At 45.7% G+C, this 18,781-nt stretch overlaps 1 long non-coding RNA gene across 10 annotated transcripts in view; it reads left to right on the top strand.

Annotated features, from left to right (window-relative positions):
• The first annotated feature begins 8,598 nt into the window (after window positions 1-8,598).
• LOC131381159 (uncharacterized) overlaps window positions 8,599-18,781 on the top strand; it is a 45,883-nt gene continuing 35,700 nt past the window's right edge. For 9 of the 10 annotated variants that reach the window (XR_009209669.1, XR_009209666.1, XR_009209662.1 and 6 more), the window contains exons 1-4: window positions 8,599-10,105; window positions 11,479-12,274; window positions 13,025-13,536; window positions 15,137-15,307. This is a non-coding gene — a long non-coding RNA (uncharacterized LOC131381159). Of the gene's footprint in view, window positions 10,106-11,478; window positions 12,275-13,024; window positions 13,537-14,391; window positions 14,441-15,136; window positions 15,308-18,781 lie in introns of those variants that run through there. The other variant, XR_009209670.1, reaches the window with a different exon arrangement.

Genomic DNA, 18,781 nt, shown 5'->3' with positions numbered 1-18,781 from the left:
ATCATGGTTCACTGCAGTCTCAACCACCTGGGCTCAAGCAATCTCCTACCTCAGCCCCACAAGTCGGTGGGACTGCAGGCACACCACCACGCCTGGCTCATCTTCTATTTCTCATAGAGACAGGGTCTCACGATGTTGCCGAGGCTGGCCAGGAACTCCTGTACACAAGTGGTTCTCCCGCTTTGGGCTCCCAAAGTGCTGGGATTACAGGCTTGAGCCACTGCACCTGACTGGACATTTTACTCTTTATCACAGCATTAGATACACAGGGTCTAAAATATCAGAAGGCTTATAATGGAAACAACTAGCCCCTGGCTGTGCCTACCCCACCCTGCTCATAGCCATGAGATTACGACCACCAGTGCACTTAGTGATGCTTTTGGGAATTCACCTCAATGCTTGTTAATAACATGCTCATAGGGCTAGATCCTGATCCTCTATTGAGCACATTAACCTTTGGGGTCTGCAAAACCATGGCTTCTCCCCACTAAAGATGTCCATGTCCTAATCCCGGGAACATAGGATCCTGTGAACATGTCACTTTCCATGGCAGAAGGGACTTTGCAGGTGTGATTCAAGTAAGCATCTTGAGATGGGGAGATTTTCCTAGATTATCCAGCCTGGTACAATATCATCGTAAGGGTCCATATGAAAGGAAGGGATTATCCAGCCTGGTCCACTATAATCATCAGGGTCCATATGAAAGGGAGAGATTATCCACCCTGGTCCAATATCATCATAAGGGTCCATATGAAAGGGAGGGATGAGAGTGGAGTCAGAAAAAAGAGAGGTCGCTGTGGAAGCAGAGGTTGGAACAATTCACTGTGAAGACAGAGGAAGGGGCCAAAGCCGAGGAATGTGGCGGCCTCTGGAAGCTGGAAAGGGTGAGGAAGATTCTCCTCCGAGCTTCCGGAAGGACCACAGCCCTGCTGACACCTTGACTTTAGTGCAGGGAAGACTCATTTCAGACTTCTGAACTCCAGAACTGCAAGGTCACACTTGTGTTGTCTTAAGCCACTGAATGTCTGGTAATGAGTTAGAGAAGCAACAGGAAGCCAATACAGCTCTTTAATACTCCCCCAAATTACCACCCTGTTGCCCCAACAAACATTCGCTTCTCTTTCTTCATCTTCCCAATGTTGTTTATCTGGGTCTTCAGGAAGTCAATACTATGATTATGTAAATATTTTCCAGTGAGCCACATCAAGAAATAAGATTGCATTTCTGTCTCGTACATGTGTATGTTTTCAAGCTTATAATTACTTTGGATTTTCCCTGATGCACCTCTGGCTAATTTTCAACAGCCACAATTTACTTGTAAAACCCTTTCTCAATTCTATTTTCCGCACAGCCTATATATCAAAAAAAAGTTCAGTTCATGTTTTTCCTGGAGGAATCCCTCTGGGAAACCCTGGTCTCCCAGCTTCCACCTGGACCGATGGCTCCCTGGGTCCCTGTGTGGCTGCCAGCCTGACAATCCCTTCTGTCCTGCTCTGCTTCATTGGTTTCGCTGCTGAGACTCCTCTTTCTTGGTTTTCTCTCTTATCTTGGACGAGCACGTGCCCAGTAACTGCCTGAGAAAGGGTGCAGACAAGAAACGTTTCTTGAGATATTGAGTGCTTGAAAATGCCTGTATTTCATTTTCATAATTGATCAGTAGTTTCATAAGCCAAGAATTCCACATTAGAAATTCATTGCCTTTCCAGAATTTTGAAGGCCCTTGTCTTCTAGCTCCCTGTATTGCTCTTGAGAATTCTAAGGGCCTCCTGATTGCTGATATTTGCTAAGTGGCCTCCGTGTTCCTCTAGAAGCTTCCAAGGCCTTCTCTTTATCTCTGCTGCAGTGATATTCCATGATGATTTGCCTCGGCCTGAGCATCTATCAGGAGATTTACACCACTTAGCTCTAGGGAATTTTCTTGCATTTTAAAAAATAACTTATTCTCTATATATTTGTTTCCTTTTCTCTCTTTTGGAATTCCTGTTTGTCAGGAGTTCAACTTTCAGGGCTTATTCTCTTGTCTTTTCATCTTTCCTCTCCTATTGTTGACTCTTTGGCCTTTTGCGGTATGTTTTTTTGGCAAAATTTCTTATTGTTATCTTCTAATCCTCCTGTAGAATTTTGTTTCAGCTCTATCCTCTTTCCTGCCCCCAGTCCTGGAGCTATGAATGTTCCTGCTAGGAACCTGATCTTGAATCACAAGTATACAGTTCCTCTTAAGTCCTGGAAGGTTTTAATTGTGGGTGTGTCCAGAAAGTTTCCCTCTGCTCCCTGAATTGCCTGTTTTCTCTGAGATCCTTTCTGTCTTGTCTTTAGTTTCTGTTTGCCTGTGTTAGAGGACTTCCTGTCTGGTGATCCTGGGCTATCTATTCATAGTTAAGAGTGAGGCACTAAAATATTTATCAGAACTGGTGTGCTAGGGCAGGATTTGCCTGTGTGGTGAGAGGCAAAGTACATGTTCAGAGGAGCCCACATTGTTAGCATCTGGAGCCTGTCCTCTGGGTGATGTTGACCTCAGAGGTCATCTGTTTTCCTGCTTGCTGGTTATAGGCTTGGCTATGGCTGCCCTGGAGCAGGGATGGGGAAGGCACCAGAAGTCCACCATTCAGTGTGCACAATTCATACCCCCGCCTCACCCTGCACTGGAGTGCCAGCTGCCTCGATTTCCCAGGGGATCACCCTCGAGTCTCTCGTGGGATCAAGGAGCTAGTGTCTGCCTGAGCAGCAGATCTAACAACCCTTGGACAGCATTCAGTAACCCACCTCTTGCCAACCCCATCTCACCCCGACCTTTCGGAGGGCCTGGAGTCTGATTCCTGAGCCTCTCGGGTGGATCCTCAAGGTCTTCTGCTTGCACCTCTGACTGCAGACACTCAGTAGCCAGCTTCCTTCCCTCCGCTAAGTCACCTCCCACCCATGGCTGTGTCTGCTTTCCCCTTCAGACATAACTCACATTGTCATTCATCTTATTTAATCCCCAGTCCTGGGTTCCTCACCCTGTAGGTTTCCTGTTTTCATGCTTTTACTGACGTTTTAAGGAGGGTGGGCAGAAACAGAAATGAAAGTGCATGTGCCACTGGCCATGTTTAAGGCTCTTCTGCCTGGGCTGGGCATGGTTGTTCATGCCTGTAATCCCAGCACTTTGGGAGTCCAAAGTGAGTGGACCACCTGAGGTCAGGAGTTCAAGACCAGCCTGGCCAACATGGCAAAACCCCGTCTCTACTAAAAAATACAAAAATTAGCTGGGAGTGGTGTTGGGCGCCTTTAATCCCAGCTACTTGGGAGCCTGAGGCATGAGAATCACTTGAACCCAGGAGGCAGAGGTTGCAGTGAGCCAAGATCGGGCCACTGAGCTCCAGCCTGGGTGACAAGAGTGAAACTCCATCACCAAAAAAACAAACAAAAAAGCCCCCCAAAAATCAAAGACTTTTCTGCCCATGCCTGCTGTAGACACTGAAAGGAAAACGCAAAGCACCTTCCAGGAAAGCTGACTCACAGAGGTGCACAGAGCCAAGCCAGGAGCTTCTCTTTCTCCCACAGCATGCACTATCCCCAGCAAGTCCTGCCAGCTCTGCTATAAACAGGACCAGGCTCAAAGCTCATCTCTTCACCTCCTTCACTACCTTCCCTACTATTCGTCTGGGATTCCTGCAGGCACCTCTGACTAGACTGCCCTGCTGTGCCCTCTTCGGTCTATTCTCAGAAATTAGACTCAGCTGGACAGATTCCTGTTAAAATAAAAGTCAGATAATGTGACCCCTTCATTCTAAACCCTCCAACAGTTTCCCATTTCACTCATGACAATATCCTAAGGCCTTACCAGGAACTGCAGAGTCAACACAATCTTTCCATATCACCTCCTATTCCTGGCCTCTTTGCTTAATCTGCATCAGGCACACTGAACTCCTTGCCATTTCTCACACACACTGAGTGTGTTCCAGCCCCAGGGCCTTTGCACTTGCTGCTCAATCCCCAGATACTCCTATGATCATGTCCTCACTTACTTCCATGCTCAGCTGAAATGTTACCTTATCAGAGAGACCTCCATTGTTTTATCAATCCATTTGTGGCCTGAAAAAGTCTGATTGTGATTCCTGGGTTCCAAACACCTTGACCCTTCAGCTGCTGATATTACAATCAGAAATTCATGCTGGTTATTGGTATTCTGACTTCTGTTTGGAATCCATGAAGATCCCTAGGCCAACACTTCTCAAGCTTTAACGTGCATGTGAACCAGAAAGATGCTAGCCAATGCTTCTTAGACTTTTACATACAAAGGAATCACCTGGAGAACTTGCCAAACGCAGATTAAGACTCAGTTTTGGGACTGGACCAGAGGTTTGCATCTGTAACACGTGCCCAGGTGATGTTGAGCCTGCTGCTCCCCAGCTTACCTTTTGAACAACAAAGTCTAGACCAAGGTGAGGATACTGTCCCTCTCATCCCAGGACACAAGAGAGAGAGGCTGGGCCTTCACCCCTCCCATCCCCACCTGTGGGCAAGTTACTCCATCAGCCAGAAGATGGTCAGCTCTTACAGCCTCAGAGGTCTAATGACACAACAGCTGCAGCACCTGCTCCCTGGGTGCCCGCCTGTGGGGTGAGTCAGCGGCTGGACTGAGATGACAGCTCATGAGCATGTCTCCTGGGACTGTGCCTGTGGCCTGGGCTTGGGCCAGACTCCGTCAGCAACTAAATGCACCCGGAAGGCTCTCCTCAACTCTTCAAATCCCACCAGCTCCCTGACCTGCTTTCCCCAAGCCCTACCACTCCTCTCGCCTACTCTTAACTGCCTTCGTCACCCCAGTTAGGTCAAATGGCATTCTCTTCAGAATGACCTCTACCATTTGTTGAGACTCTGTTATCTGCCAAGCAGTGTTGCAGGCATTTCCCTGGCATCATTTGATGTAACTCTCACAAGTGTGCTATGGGATGACTGTTACTACCTTCTTTTAAGATGAGGAAATGAAACTGCAGTGAGGGTAACTAATTTGCTCAGGATCACAAAGCTGGGAAGTGACGGAGATGGGATCGCAGGCTGGCTCTCCGATTCCATCTTGGGCAGGGGACATCACATCTGTGCCACTACCCTACTTGTGGTCTACCAGCCTCCACCACCTCCATTATCTTAGTGGACAGGTGGAGAAGCACCACCTCATCTTTGTGGAGGGAAATGCTGTACTTCAGCTTCCTTCATCCTAACACCCAGAGAAAAGGAAACATCCCAGTCCCATCTCAGCTAGCTTTCCTGTCTTACCTAATATAAGATGGGATAATAACTGAGACTCCCAGGTGAAGTTCACAGCCCAGGGATACAGGCTCACTAAAAACCTGAAACCTAATCACTGAACTCTATATAGAATGATTTGCCTCTCCCATTTCAGCCCAGCACATCAGCAGTGCTCTTTTATAGTAACTGGAACACAATACAAGCTATATGTCAGTGAGCTTGAAGATATATAAATAGAAACTTCTCAAACTGAGAGACAAAGGGAAGAAAGACTAAAAAAAAAAAATGGAGCACCATGTTTAAAAATGCAGGACAATTACAAAAGGTGTAACATACATGGAATGGGAATACCAAAAAAGAAGAAAGGGAGAAAGGAACAGAAAAAATATTTGAAGTAATAATGACTGAGAATTTTCCAAAATTAATGAGACACCAAACCACAGATTCAGGAAACTAAAGAGAACACCAAGCAGGATGGATATTTTAAAATGTATACCTAGGTATATAATATATGTTCAAATTGCAGAAAATCAAAGATGCAGAGAAAATAATGAAAGAATTCAGAGGTGGAAAAAAAAACCTACCTTACATATGGAGGATCAAGGGTAAGATTACATCAGACTTCTCCTCGAAAACTATGCAAGTAAAAAGAGAGTGTGGAGTGAAATCTTTAAAGGGCTGAAAGAAAGAAAACACCGCTAGCTATAGATAGAATTCTGTATCCAGTGAAATTATCCTTCAAAAGTTAATGGCAAATACTTTTGCAGAGAAAGAAAAACTGAGGGGGTTTGCTGCCAGTAGGACTTCCTTGGAAAAGAAGGGAAAATGACCTAGGTGAAAAACTCAGGTCTACTAAAAGGAATGAAGAGCATTCGAGAAGAAAGAAATGAAGGCTAAAATGAATATTTTCTTTTTCTTATTTTATGCTAATCTAACAGTTTATCATTTTCTTCAAGATAATAGTAGTAAACATGTATTGGGTGATTATAGTTTATAGATTAGTGAAATGAATGATAAAAATGTTGTAAGAGATGAGGAAGAGAATTGTGAATACTCTGTGATAACATATTCTCGCTATACACGAAGTGGTATTGTGTTATTTGAAAGTGGACTTGGATCAGTTTTAAATGTATATTGCAAAATCACAGGCAACTACTAAAAAAAATTGTAAAGATGTATAACTGATATATAATGAAAGAGGAAATAAAATGGAATCATATAAAATTCTCAAGGAAAATCAGAAAAGGAGAAAAAAGTGTAAGAGGAAAAAGAAACAGAGAACAAGGGAAACAAATAGAAGCAGTAATAAATATGGTTGATATTATATCAAATATATCAATAATTAGTTTATATGTCAATGTTCTAAATATGTGAATTACAAGACAGGTGCTGTCTGGGTGGATAAAAAAAAGCAGACCTAACTGTATGTTGTCTACAAGAAACCCACTTTAACTATAAAGACACAATTAGAATAAAAGTAAAGAGGTAGAGATAGATACACCATGTTAATGCTGGAATAGCTGTATTTATATCAGACAATGTGGACTACAGAAAAAGTATCAGGTCAAAGGGGCAAGAAGGGAGGGGTGAGCAAGTGGAGCCAGGAGGAATTTTAGGGCAGTGGAACCTCTTCTGTACTTTACTGTAATGGTGCATACATGACATTATGCATTTTTCAAAACTACTAGAACTGAACAACACATGGAGTGAACCCTCACGTAAACTATGGACTTTCACAGATAATAATGTACCAGTATTTTCATCCATTTTACAAACCTACTGCAACAATGCAAAATGCTAATAATAGTAGGGGACACTGTGGGAGGAGTCAAGGGTCTACGTAATATCTCTGCACAATTTTTCTTTAAACCTATCACTGCTCTAAAAAATAAAGCCCAGTTTTGTTTTGTTTTGTTTTTAAAAAAAGAGGCCATGTGCAGTGCCTCATGCCTGTAATCCCAACACGTTGGGAGGCCAAGGCAGGATTGCTTGAGGCCAGGAGTTTCAGACCAGCCTTGGCAACACGGCGAGATCTTATCTCTACAAAAAAAAAAAAAAAAAAAAAAATAGCTGGGCATGGTGGTGCATTCCTGTGGTCTCAGCTACTGGGGAGGCTGAAATAGGGGGATTGCTTGAGCCCAGGCATTTGAGGCTGCAATGAGCTATGATAATGCCACTCCACTCCTGCCTGGGCAACAGAACGAGACTCTGTCTCAAAAAAAAGAGAGGAAGAAAGAAAGAGAGAGAGAAGGAAGGAAGGAAGGAAAGAAGGAAACTATCACAACTATAGGCATTGGCTGACCTTGACCTCCACCCCGGCCCTCACCACCTGGCTAGTCAGAGGCTTGGTCCTCTACATCCATGGGGCCCCTACTGCCTGAGCTAGGCAACCCCTCAAGATCCCAGGGCTGGCCTTGGCAGACAGTTCTCTAATTTCATTCTGGGTAAAGGGACCGTGAGCAAGTTGCTCATGGCAAAGTCCCAGAGGATGAACAAGAGGCTCTGAGTCTCGATCTGCCAGAGAGATTCCAGGAGAGAGAAGTGGCTTAATAAACAAAAGGTGGCAAATATGAGCCAAAAGAAGGCCCCATCCCCTTGTAGTAAACATGCACTTCTGAAGACGGCTCAGTGGATTGGAGACTGTTCCCAGGGCCATCTTGGGAGGCATGAGGGAAGGAGCTTGGGTCAACCTGTCATACCTAAAACAGAGTCACCCTCACTCAGACACTTACTGAGCAGGGACAAACCGGCTTCGCAGAAAATTTATGAAATTTTAGACTCCATCTACTTACTTCCCCTGGGTTGTTACACTGAAAATCCAGGTCTCTCAGGTTATACCTTTGGGGAGACTCTTCAATCCCCTCCCCATCTGCTGACATTGACCAAACACAAAGGAGAGAGGGGCCTCAGAGGAGGGTCCCTGGGACCTTGGTGGGCAGGACCCAGCTTCCCTGTGCAGAAGGAAACTTGAAATCAGGAGACTGAGCCTCACCCAGGGACAGGCCCCACCTCTGTGCCCTGAGAGGCCCTTGTGGACAGAAAGGGACAGGGCGTAGCCTCACTTGGACCCTCTGAGTTTGCTGTGGGGCCAGCTGGGCCTGGTGTGGCTGAGCTCCAGGGTGCTGTCAGCCACTCCCAGTTCCCCCATGACCTGGGCGGGGAATATAATATCACCTCTATCTGTGCAGTGAGCACAGCAATGTCAGGGACACTGTTTTTAGAACCTGGCTGGCTCCCCTCCCCTAGCCCAACTGATTGTCCTGGTTGCCAGGCACCTGTTTGCATTAGATACAGAACACTCCGCAGGGTTCCGAGTAGGCAGTTGTGGCCCACAGGCCGCTGGCAAACAGAGGCAGAGCCATAGAGGGGCTGCTCATCCCCAGATGTCTCTCCAGCCGCTCTGGAGCTGCTGGGAGCTGCTGTGCTGGTGATGGCTGAGATCATGAGATGAGCCCCGGGAGTCCCTGGGCATCCCTGGGAGGTCCTGGTTTGTGTTGCTGCAGTGGTCTTAGTCATTAAGAGATGACACTTTTTAAAGAGGAAAAGAGCTTAGTAGAAGTGTTGTTCTCACCAGCAGGTCCATGGAGAAGGTGGAACACTGGACTAAAGAGACAGGCTGAGGAAGTTCTCAAGTCACCCCTGATGGAGGCCAGACCTTGAATGTTACAATCCCTCTGCTTATCAACCCTTAATAAAAATCTGAGCAGGTCTTCTCTGCAGGACACAGGAGACTTTCTGGAAAAAAAACGTGGAAAAGTGAGTCTCCTAAGCGTTCCCAAGTGATTGATGCAGGACGCATCTTAAAAGGATGAAAGGAGGATGGAGAAAAACTTCAGAAGGAAATAACAGACAGTTTGAATGAAAACACCTATTTTGCAGAAAGTCCAGAAGTGCTTGACCAAGAGATTGCGAGATGGAAGCAGAGAGTACAGGAAAGGAAGGAGGAGAAAGAAAGGCTGGAAACCTTTGAATGCACAAATAAAACAGGTCATGAAAGATACCATGAGCTAATTAAAATCTCTGGCTGAAAATTTGCTGGACACCATGTGGTTGGGAGATTTCCCTAGGGACCGCAGTGATGAGGGGAACTTGGAAGCAGAGCTAAAGAGGAAAGCAGAAAATGAAGAAACCATCCCCCTTAAAAATTAAGTAATTTTTTTAAAGTTATGTGCATACATTCTGTATATACAGAAAAGATATCTAAATTGTATTCACGCAGAAGGAACGTTGCCCCCACAAGGAACAGTTCATCCTAAATGGTGCAGATGAAGAGACTTTGACAAAGGAAGTTTCCTGAGCTGTGGGCAGGGATGGAAGCCTCCCAGATGCCAAGGTTTCCCACCCCCAGGTTTCCAGGGAGGAGAGAGGAAGTGATGTCATCTGAGCCCAATGAGGCCCTGTCAAGGGACCAGGGAAAACTGCCCCCACTTTTTGCTCCCATCCTCTCACTGACTGCAGGTGCACAGGCAGCTGCCTGAAAGAGGACCTGCAAAGTGCAGGCCAGAGGAGTTGGCCTCCAGGGCACAGAGCAGGCAGAAAACAAATTTGGAGAAATGACCAGCACTCTTGGGTTTATTTGACTGAAAGTGCTTGTTTTATTGCATTCATTCACATCCATTTATTTAATAAATATCCGTGGAGCGTCTATCAAGTCTTCTGCACTGTTCTAGGGGCTTGGGATGCAGAGATGAAAAATGCCAACCCAATGAGGCCTGCAGACCCCTAGAACTTACATTTTAGTGATGGGCAAGGTCAGGTAATAAAAGACAAGCAAGTGATGGGAATATGTGCTCTGCAGACATTTCCAATCCAGTGATGGGAGAACAGGGGCTATGGGAGAGCACCCAGGAGGCAACATTTAACCTGAGATCTAAAGGTAAGAAGGAGGACCCTGGGAGGGTCAGGGGCAGAATATTGCAGGTAGAAGGTACAGGTAGGATAAGACCAGGAGAACTCTGCTTCTGGGTCCAGGGGAAGCAAAGTGGGGTTGTGGGGAGTGTGCAGAGCCCTGTGCACAGATGTGACCTCCAGTGCAGTGTGATCACCCAGGGAAGGGTCTTAACCCCTGGAGAGGTGGGGTTGCAGGGAAGGGGGCATGGAGGAATGTGTATGCCACCTTGACCTTTTTGGTTGTGGAGAGAATGGAATAAGAATTGGGGGAGAGGCAGGATTTCAGCGAGGGGTGTCACAGGGGTCTGATGTTGGGGTGGTCATCACAAGATGAATCAAGGACAGATCGGGCTGTGTTTGGATGGTTGTGAGGGTCAGAGAGGAGGAATGAAAGACACCCTTGGGTGTTTTCTTATAGGATGTTTATCACTACTTTAAGAAAGCCTTAGTAAAATCTCTGCAGGAGAGCCCCTGACAAAAAGTCAGAAAGGCTTTAGTATATGAATTACACCAGGGAAAGCCTGCTTTTCCCTAGCATAGGGTGTGGTGTGCTGCCTGTCTCTCTTGAACTTGCATTTGGTTCCCGCACTACTCCCACAACAAGGACTGTAGGGGCGGGTACAGGTGGGGCTCCAGTGAAGGGTGGGGGTTCTCAGGTATGATGTGTTTACAGCCTACATTGAGGCTATATGATGCACCTCGTTTGGAGATTCCAAGAGGAATTTTAAGTTTATTCCACCAGAGTGCATCACCATTAAATGAGAAAGACTCATGAGCTATAAGTGCTCATGAATGTGGTGGGTGTACATGCTGGGGCTGTGCCTGGCTCTTTAATTGTCCCAGCAGCTGGCTGTGGTGGGTAGGAAGATCAGGGTAGGCTCTCTGGAGGAGGCGGCTCCTAAGCTGAACACCGAAAGATGAGTAGGAGCTATCTCCAATGCTTTTCAAAATTGAAGGGGCAGATGAATCACTTGGAGAGCTTGTTACGAAGTAGATTCTGATTCATCAGGCAGGGGCCTGAGCCTTGCTTTGCTCCCAGATGATGCCTATGCTGGGATGAGATACAAAAGGGTGAGGTTCTTTAGATCATTATAGGGCAGGAGTCAAGGAAAGATGAAGGGACAGGGAAGGAAAGATTTCTGGCCAGGACAAGGCACAGGCAAAGACACGAGGGTGCACACAGCTTGGTCTAGGGGAACAGGAGAGTTTGAGCTCTGGAACCAGGGACTCAGGAGGGAGGGCAGGACCTGACAGCAGAACAGATCCCCAACCCGCACAGATGGGCCCTTCCTGGTCATCCTCTCCAATGCCCCTGTCTGCCATGGGTGATCTTTAGCCCCAGAACACTTTATTTTTCAGAGGAGTACAAAGGACCACAGACTGGAGGTCACACTGGGGAAGCAGCCATGGAGAACGCACTCTGCCTAAACACAGAAACAGCTTGTACAAGGAACAGCCTGAAGACAAGGTCAACGGCTTCGAATCATGAACCAACTCACGAGCTCCGGACAAGCTCATTGGTCCCATGAGCAGGATGTCTGAGGGCTCAGTGAATCTTAGTGAACACATCAAATGCAAATACACCTTATGTCTAAGGATCTGATGACAGATGAGTATTTTTATCCTCTTTGGGGTAAAATAATATGTATTCTGCTGTGTTCTTGACTGAAGAGGTGTATATATACATATAATTCGATATACATATGTATACATACACACATATATATAATTGTGTGTGTATAAGCACATTAAACAATGCAACACAACACCTATATGCTTTTTTATTTCATTCTACAAATATCCTCAGTGAACTCCAACCGCCACATGAGGTATAAGGTTCAAGAAAAGATGCTACATAGGTTGCGTGTACTTTTTCAAGGGTTCTATGCTAGTTAGACTTCTATTTTTTCATTTATTCATTCAACAGAGATTTATTAAGCCCCTTCTATGTGCCAGGCACCAGGCAGATTTGGGAGATTCTACTGTGAACAAGACAGACAAGGTCCCGGCTTGAAAGAGCTGAACTTGACTGAGAGGCGGGTGGTGACTGAGGCCTCGCGGATGCAGCGGCTCCCTGCCAGGATCCCTCTCCAGTTCAGTTTCCCAGGAGCCAGGGAGGGAGCTCGCCTGCTGCACAGCATGGTCAGGGAAACTTGTAATTACAGCATTTATTAGGACAGATTAGAGAGCCAAAAGAATCACGTAGTTAAAGGAACAATGAAATTTAAAAAGAGGTTAAGCAAAAACCACAGGAGAAAAACCCTTGCATTCGCCAGCTATTACAGGCTCACAAGATAGCAGTTACGTGATTGAAATCTCCACTGTAGCCTCTGATCTGCATTTTTAGCTGGAAGAGACCAATCATATCTCTAGTCTTGAGCCTGGGGCCGTCTCTTCTCCAGCCGTGTGTACAGTTGGGAGGCAGCTTTGCAAAGGCCAAGGGCCGTGGTTTTACCTTGGGCAAATGACTTAATCTCCAGGAGCCTCAGTTTACTTATCTGTAATAATTCCAGCCTTGCAGGCTGGCCATATGGCCACATGATTGAGAAATCATACCTGTGTTGTGACCAGCACATACATTCTCAAAGAGAGGTAACTGCCAGTCAGTGGTCAACCAAGCCATGTTACAGCCTGTGGCAAAAGGCAAGTTCAGAAATACAGATCCCCTTTATTTAAAATGTTGCTATTTTGTCATCAAGGAATTTATTGCATTAATTTTGATTATATGTATAGCATTAAAATAGTATCTATCTTGGCTGGGCGAGGTGGCTCAGGCCTTTAATCCCAACACTTTGGGAAGCCAAGGCAGGAGGATCGCTTGCAGCCGGGAATTCAAGACCAACATAGGGGCTCTCACAGTCCCCTCCTCCCCCATGAGATAGTCATCATCATCCTCATTTTACAGGTGAGGACATGGAGGCACCGAGACATTAAGTAACTTGAAGGCCACACAGCTAAGCAGCCAGAGTTCCAATCCAGGCTACAGAACGTCAGAGCCTGCATTCTTAACCACCAGGAAACACATGGCTTTAGACTTTTACCACAGACACGTGCTCCCAATGTGCAAACCAGCCAACCCACAAAAACTGCTTTGCATTTTTAAGCAATTGCATTGAAACTTACAGAGTGTTCCAGTGCTCTAGGAGCCCCACTGACCCATCCCGGGCTGGCCAGATGGGCTCTTTTCATAACTGTGTGTCTGCGGCATCTGACCCTGCTCATATCTTCTCCTGGAGGACTTTGAGACAAGACTTCATCTGGGGACACTGAGAGTCCAATGAATGGAGACACTAGGACACCCCCGACTAGAAAAGACAGACGGATGTGCACACCGTCACCCTCTACCTCATTCCACCACAGACCCAAGGTGGCATACAGGAAGGCGCACACTGCACCGAAAAACAGAAAACTGGAAATGTGAGTGCACAAGGGGGCAGGGCCAAAAGGACCCAGGAGGAGGCTGGGCCGAGAGGGAGTTAGAAAGTACCCTGTTGGCCATGGGACTTCAACAGTTCACACAGTTGAGTCCCCAGCTGAGGCCAAGCTTTGTGGGCCAAGAACAACGGAAACAAGATCAGGGCTGAAGCATGCCCCTTCCTTGGGAGAAACACACGTGCTTAGGGCTTGGCTTTAAAAGAGCTTTTCCTTGTGAAATCCATTCAGGGGCCCCTGAGGAATGTCATGGACTGGGTCTTGATGTGACCCTTTCTTATGCCACTGCATATGACAAGTGCTGCAGCTTCCAAGGCCCCCATGGGGAAAGCCTGAGAGAGGGATGGAGGCTCCCCCATGGCTCCCAGCACACGGGTCCTACCTCCTGGGACACGTTTCTGGTCTGTCTGATGTGACGGTGTCGCCTGTCTGTGCTGTTCACCTGCTCCACCCCAAGGGTAGGCCCTGGGTCCTGTGCATTTTGCACTCCTCCCAGCAACACAAACCAGTGCCAGAAAGGCCTCTGTTGAACTTGCAGGGTGCAACCGGGCTCCTCAGTGGTTGGGAAGACCCTGCACTGCTGCTCTGACCCCCCATCTACATGGAGGGATATGTTGGGGTCCATGGAGAAGTCAGCAGGTGATCAAGATCTGACCTGCCCCGTCCCATGTTCTTCCGTGGGAGGATTAATCACTGCCTCTCTCTAGCTCCCCTTTCTTAGCTAATCTGGAGTCATAAAACATCTTAATATTAGGCCACATCCACACAAGCAGCAGGTAAGTTCCCTTTTAAATACAGCCTCTCCCAGGTGTTCTGATGTGGGCATCTCCCCCACTCCAGCCTACTCACAGATTTCAGCATCCACCCTGAGGGTGTCTATGTGAAGAGCCTGTCTCCTCCTTGGCCATCCAGGGCCTAGCTGCTGTCCAGTTATTGCTGGAACCCTCATCAGTCTGGCTGAGTCACAAGGAAAAGATGTTCTGCCCCAGGCACTGGTCTGGGGACCGCACACTCTCCTTCTAAGGTTGTAACATGGCAGACTCTTCACCTTCCACCCCAACCAGCGTGTCAATCAAAGGACAGGGCCACACAGGCAAGGTAGGTCACAGCAGCCGGTTATTAGGAAAGAGGACTGAGGTTATAATCTCACAGGCCACTCCCACCTGGAAGATGGTGGCCTTGTTTTCAGGGTCAGGCATAGTTTACCAAAGGATATTTGGAAAAGGGCCTTGTTATTTATAGTTTTTAAGCTGTGCAAGTGAAGATACCAGGAAGAGAGAGCTAGGGTCAGAGTGGGTTGAGCTGGGGTTTTTGTCGTTGTTGTTGTTGTTGTTGCCATTACTAGAAAAGAGATAATGCAAAACCCAAGGCATTGCCTCCGAGCCCAGGGGTAGGGATTCTGGACTCCCTCCACAATGTTCAGGTCATTCTAAAGATGCTGAGAGTCCACGAGGAATGAGATGAAATGACAGGGCCCTGAATCAATTCCCGTGGTGTTGAAAGCTTCAGGGAGGAAAGCTTCTGGCTCACAGCTGGGTTTTCTTGGGTGCTCACAGTACCATCGCGCTGATCTCTGTTGCTACAGCTTCTTGGTGGTGGCGATTGCAGCTCCTTGCTGGTGGCAGCTGTGCTCTCTGATCCCAAAGGACCACTATGGTTCCAGAGGAAAGAGTGGTTGGAGAACAGGAGCAGTTTTCAGCAGAAGCATTTGTGACTGAGACAAGACACGGAGGAGAACTCCATCCTCTAAGCCCAAGTGAGTAGCGGCTCTTGGTGGACAGGGCAATGCCAGGCCCTACACCACTTGCATTTCTATTCACTGAGTGCCTATGGAGGGCCAGGCCTGGCTCTGTGCTCCACAAGCCCCTCTTGGCATTCCTTAATTCTCTGGGGTTTGTGTGTGATCCCTAGTCTATAGTCGAGAAGTCAATCAGATTCAGAAAGCTGGTGAGGCTAGAACAGGGCTTGAACTCATGTTTACAGAGAAGCAAACCCCAGACCCCTTTCCCTCTTCTCTAATTTGTTCAATCTTTGTCTCTGTTTGCTTTCCCTCTATCATTCTTTATCTTTCCTATTTCTCTCTCCCTTTTCTTTCCCTCCTCTGTCCATCTTTTCTCTTTTTTCTCCTTTTTTTCTCATTTTTCTCCTTGCTGTTGTTTGAATGTGTTCTCCAAAGTTCAGGTTTTGGAAACTGAATCCCCAGTGTGCAAGCGTTAAGAGGTGGGGCCTTAATAAGTGGTGATCAGGTCACGAAACCCTGCCCTCATGAATGGATTAGTGTCATCGTTGAGGGAGCAGGTTAGTTATTGTGAGCGTGGAATTGTTATAAAAGCAAGTTCAGCCCTCACGCTCTGGCTCTCCCAAGCTCTCTTCTGCCTTCTGCCATGGGATGAGTAGCAAGAAGGCCCTCACCAGATGCAGCCCCTTGACCCTGGACTTCCAAGCCTCCAGAACCATAAGAAATAAGATTTTTTTCTTTATAAATGACCCAGTCTGTGATATTCTATTATAACAACACAAGATGCTCTTCCCACCTCAATCAACTTTCACCTCCCAACCCTGTTGCACATAGACTGAGTACCAGTTGCGCATAGACTGAGTACCAGTTGTGCATAGACTGAGTACATTGCTGGGTCCTGGGCACATGGCGATGCCTGAATATTCTCCCTGACCTGGAGCCTTTGCAAATCTGCTTACTAAACTCCATGAAAACTGTGCTCAGCGTTTTTCATTGAAAAATTCAGGTGAAGTGAATATTTTACTCATCTCTTTTTGGTTGGTTTTAACTGTTATGTAACATTTAATTAATTCTTTCAAATGAACTCTGTGAATACCTAATTCAGGGAGAGGAGCTTCAAAGGAGAGAAGAACATGCTGGGAGACTGATGATGTACTGGGGGTAGGGAGGAAAGGGAAGGGAAATGGAAACAAAGGAAAAGGGAAGGGAAGAAAATTTAGCATTCCCCAGCATGGCTCAAGGTTTTCCTGGTAGTTCCTATAATCCTTCAGGAAAGTAGAGCCTTCTTCAGTGAGAAATCTTTCCCTAATATTGAAACTTTGAATTTAAATCCTTTCTGAGCCACTGACTATTTACTGACAGTCCTTCTGACCTTTAACTGTGAGCTAAGATTTTCCAGTTGAAAGACTAATGAGGGATTTATTCCTAGGATACAAAGATGGTTTCACATAACTAAATCAATAAATGTGATACACCACATTAAAAGAAAGAAGGACAAAAACCATGTGATCATCTCAAGAGATAAAGAAAAGTCACCGGACAAAGTTCCAAATTTTTCATGGTAGAAAGTCCCAATAGGTGAGAGATAGAAGGAGTGTACCTCAATACAATAAAGGCTACATATAAAAAGCTCATAACTAACATCATACTCTACAGTGAAAAGTTGGGATCCCCTAAGATCAAAAAAAGACAAGGATGCCTATTCTGACCACTTCTATTAAACATAGTTCTGGATGTTCTAGCCAGAGCAACTAGAGGAGAAATAACTAAAAGACATTTGAATTGGAAAGGAAAAAGCTACATTGTCTCTATTTGCAAACAACATGATCTCATATATAAAATATCCTAAAGACTCTACCAAAGAACTGTTAGAACTAATACATTCAATGACGTTGCAGGATACAAAATCAATACGCAAAAATCAGTAGTATTTCTATATAAGAACAATTAACTATCTGAAAAAGAAATCAAGAAAACAATCCCATTTACAGTGGCGCCTCCGCCCAAAATTACTTAGATGTAAATTTAACCAAGTTAATGAAAGATCTGTAGACTGAAAACTATAAAACACGAATGAAAGAAGTTAAAAAAGACACAAATAAATAGAAAGATATTCTATGTTTAAGAATTGGAAGATTTAAGGCCAGGTGGGGTGGCTCAGGCCTATAATCCCAGCACTTTGGGAAGACAAGGCAGGTGTTACACGAGGTCAGGAGTTCAAGACCAGCCTGGCCAACATGGTGAAACCCAGTCTCTACTAAAAACACAAAAAATTAGCCCACTGTGGTGGGAGGCGCCTGTAATCCCAGGTACTTGGGAGGCTGAGGCAGAGAATTGCTTGAACCCGGGAGGAGGAGTTTGCAGTGAGCCAAGATCGTGCCACTACACTCCAAACTTGGCGACAGAGCGAGACTCCAACTCAAAAAACAAAACAAAAAAAAGAATTGGAAGATTAATATTGTTAAAATGTCCATACTGTCCAAAGTGATCTAAGAGTCAAATACAATCCTATCAAAATTCCAATGACTTTTTTTAACAGAAATGGAAAAAACAATCCAAAAATTTGGATGGAACCGCAAAAGACCTATGAATGGCCAAAGAAATCTTGAGCAAAAAGAACAAAGCTAGAGGCATCACAGTACCTGATTTTAAAATCTATTACAAAACTATAGTAATCTAAACGCATAAAACTGCCACAAAACCGACACAGACAAGTGGAGCTGAATAAACAGCCCAGAAATTAATTCATGAATTTATGGTCAGTTGAGCTTTGACAAAGATTCCCAGAACATACAATAGGGAAAGGACAGTTCTTCAGAAAATGGTGCTGAAAACATTGGATATCCAGATGCAAATAAATAAAATTAGACCCTCGTCTCATACCACACACAAAAATCCACTCAAAGTAAATAAGACGTAGAATCTTATAAATACTGGAGGAAAACATGGAGAAAAAGCTCTATGACATTGGTCTGGGCAATGAATTTTTGGATATGACCCTAAAAGCACAAGCAACAAAAGTAAAAATGCAGCCGGGCGCGGTGGCTCATGCTTGTAATCCCAGCACTTTGGGAGGCCGAGGCAGGCGGATCAGGAGGTCAGGAGCTCAAGACCAGCCTGACCTACATGGTGAAACTCCATCTCTACTAAAAATACAAAAATTATCTGGGCATGCTGGTGGGCACCTGTAATCCCAGCTACTCAGGAGGCTGAGGCAGGAGAATCCTTGAACTCGGGAGTGGGAGGTTGCAGTGAGCCAAGATCATGCCACTGCACTCCAGCCTGGGTGACAGAGCAAGACTCCACCTCAAAATACATAAATAAATAAATAAATAAGCACAAATGGAATTCAATCAAACCAAAAAAGCTTCCACACGGCAAAGGGAATGACCACAGAGTGAAGAAACAACATATAGTATGGGAGAATATATTTACAAATCGACATCTGATAAGAAGTTAATATCCAAAATATACAGGAAACTCAAACAACTC

This window comes from Hylobates moloch, unplaced genomic scaffold, assembly GCF_009828535.3.
Source record: "Hylobates moloch isolate HMO894 unplaced genomic scaffold, HMol_V3 SCAFFOLD_14, whole genome shotgun sequence".
Lineage (NCBI taxonomy): Eukaryota > Metazoa > Chordata > Mammalia > Primates > Hylobatidae > Hylobates > Hylobates moloch.
This window is presented reverse-complemented; position numbering and strand designations above follow the sequence as displayed.